The sequence below is a fragment of the Bidens hawaiensis genome, unplaced genomic scaffold (assembly GCF_021521415.1).
Source record: "Bidens hawaiensis isolate Kalapana, Puna unplaced genomic scaffold, B.hawaiensis_p1.1 tig00019558_1, whole genome shotgun sequence".
Lineage (NCBI taxonomy): Eukaryota > Viridiplantae > Streptophyta > Magnoliopsida > Asterales > Asteraceae > Bidens > Bidens hawaiensis.
The window spans coordinates 323167-326016 of NW_027492971.1; the positions used below are offsets into that span (position 1 = coordinate 323167).

Consider the following 2850-nt stretch of genomic DNA (forward strand, 5'->3'; position numbering starts at 1 on the left):
TTAAAGCTACTTACAACCTTTTTAGACTTGTCAAAACTGGCAAGAACTCCCAATCCTAGGATTGTTTCTCATGCTTACACTGCTCGAGATCTTCCTTGCTGCCATTGCGGGTCCCACAAGCTCCTCAAACTTCTCCAAAAACAGCCACCATTCGTCCTCATTCATATCTGTCACCTTCACGAAACTAGTCGTTCCACCAACTGACTCTTTCGCACTTGACCGGACCCCACTCGCCTTCGCACGCCCTTTCTGGCCCAAACCCACTTTGTTACAAGTCAAAGCCCGGGTCTGGACCGCCTGGTTAACCGTTAAAACTTGTTCTTCAGAGTCAGAACCGGGACCCATTACTTGTTTCATAGCTTCTAAACATATTACTTCAAGCTCACTTGGTTCTTGATCACTGAATCTGAATTGTCTACTCATCATCCCACCAATTTCAGCTAAACACAGCCCAAAACACGCAGCTTTTTTTAAAAAACTGGTACAAAGTGTTAACACCCGTATACACGCTTCACGTATCATAGGTAACTCTCTTCTCAGCATTTTAGCATCAAGATTCGTGTCTAGTGATTTAATGTATTCAAGCTCGGTTTCTGAAAACGGGATCGATGCTTGAGGCCAGTGCATCCACTCAAAGTAAGGATCTTCCAAACATTCTGGTAAACAAAGACCATGGTCGATAGGAATAAGTTCAAGTTGACCAAATTGACCAAGTTGACCATCACAAACCTTAACTAGTATGTTTCCAGCATGTCGGTCCGTGTTAAAGACTCTCACATCTAATATCCCAATTCTGTGCACATCAGAAACAGGGAATCTAGAGCTTCCGTGATCACTTGCATCAAAATCATGTGCGATGAATTGTTGTAATGATGCTATCTTGCTAACCCCTTTTTCAGTTTGAATAGTGTTCTCGATTACATGATCGTTTAGGTTAAAGATCGAGTGAGTGATCTTGACTAATGAAGTTAATGGCACACGTGCAAAATGGTCATGGTCAAGAAGGTAGGCTGCAACTTCTCTAAAACCGGTTTCACCTACTTTAACAGATTGTTTAAGGCCCGGTTGACCAAGAACCTTTCCAATGAACCCTTTCGGGTTATTCGGTGCAAACGGTTCCTCATCTGTAGGCTTAACAATGGCTACACATTCACCTTTAATGTTTTTAAAATAATAAGCACCACCTAGACCGCCATTCACAGGAATCGGTTCAATATTGGTTTTCAGCGCGTTAATAATCTCGTCCACGAGCTCTTTTGTTTTGGTGAAATGACCAGAATGCCCTATGATCTCCACAATATTACTTTGAGTTTGATCCTTTTGATCAAAAGTGTTTGCGGTTAGTGACAAACAAGGGGTCGATGAACTTCGGTGCATCGAGTTCTTGGTTAACAGAAGTGCAGAATCAGCTCGAATGGAGCTAAGATCGTTGGTCAAGACCGTATCGCCAAAAGTCAGTGAACTTCCACCGGTTGGAATGTTTAACGTTAGCTGCATGCGTTTTTTGACCGTGTGTGCATCGTCTTTTCTCTCGAGTTCCATACCTAAAACACCACCATTTTCTGTTTGGACAAAAACGCGCCGTTTGTTGGGAAGTTTGGATTCATAATCAGAATGGCATGGGCCATTGAGAAGTGACACAGACATCTTGTTTGATATCGGGCTTTCCATTTTGAAGCGTTAAAAAGACCGAAGGAAAACAAGATTCTGCTTGTTAACCACTGTGATCACATTGGGTAACAATTAGCCCAATTTGAGTTGCAGCAGTTTTGGCTACATCAGATAAGTTTTCTGATGAATTCCACCATTTTGACCGGTCAAACCTGAGTCAGATTGACCAAAACACAGTCAAACATCACAATTCAAAACATAAATCATTAACTAAAAGGCTCAGAATCTTCAACTGTATGACTATTTCAATGAAACTATAACACGATTACAGAAACATTTCAGATTCATAATCAAGTAGAAGCAGAACAAGAATTCAACATTCTGACCAAACAAGAGTCAAAAGTCAAAACATACAACGATACTTCAACGGCGGAATAATTCAGAATTTTCAATTATAGTACTATTTAATATAAAATCCAACAATATTATTATTATTATTATTATGGAAACACCTCAGATTCAGCAGTTTTGGCTACACCAGATAACTTTGACCAAAGAAAAAGTCAGAATTCAAAACATACAACAATAATTGAAAGATTTATAATATACTATATTAATGAAATTCGACAATAATATTAAAGAAACATTTCAGATTCAGAAACAAGTACAAGAAGAATTCAACATTTTGACCTGAATTAAAAAATATATATATATATATATATAGAAAAAAATGAGAATTAGAATGAAAAATAACAAGATTATTATATGGAAACATTTTAGATTCAAACTCAACTACAAGAACAAAACTAATTCATTAAAAAAGAGGAAAATATAACCTAATGATCGAAAACAACAATATATGAAAAAAACTTATATATCAATATTCTTCATCATTCATCATAATGACAGAAACAAGAACAAAATCTCAATCAAATGATCGAGTATTCGTATATAAAAGTCTCACTGGTTTGAATTTCATTATTCGAACATGATTCCGTCAAATTCCGATCAATCAAACATAAATAGTTGATAAAAACGAAGAATTGAACGAGTAAATACAAATATTGACGTAATTAATAATTACCGGCGAGAGAAGAATAAGAAGGAAGGAGGTTGATTGGATTGGATTGGATTGGATTGAACAGAAAAAAAAAAAAAGAAGATTCAATTCAGGGAAAACCGTCCTTGTTTTTCTTCTTCTTTCAATTCAATTCCCCAGTTGTGTACGGATGGATCTCA

At 37.1% G+C, this 2850-nt stretch overlaps 1 pseudogene; it reads right to left on the reverse strand.

Annotated features, from left to right (window-relative positions):
* On the reverse strand, window positions 1–1818 carry LOC143558579 (phosphatidylinositol 4-kinase gamma 7 pseudogene; annotated as a pseudogene).
* Between the last annotated feature and the right edge of the window lie 1032 nt (window positions 1819–2850).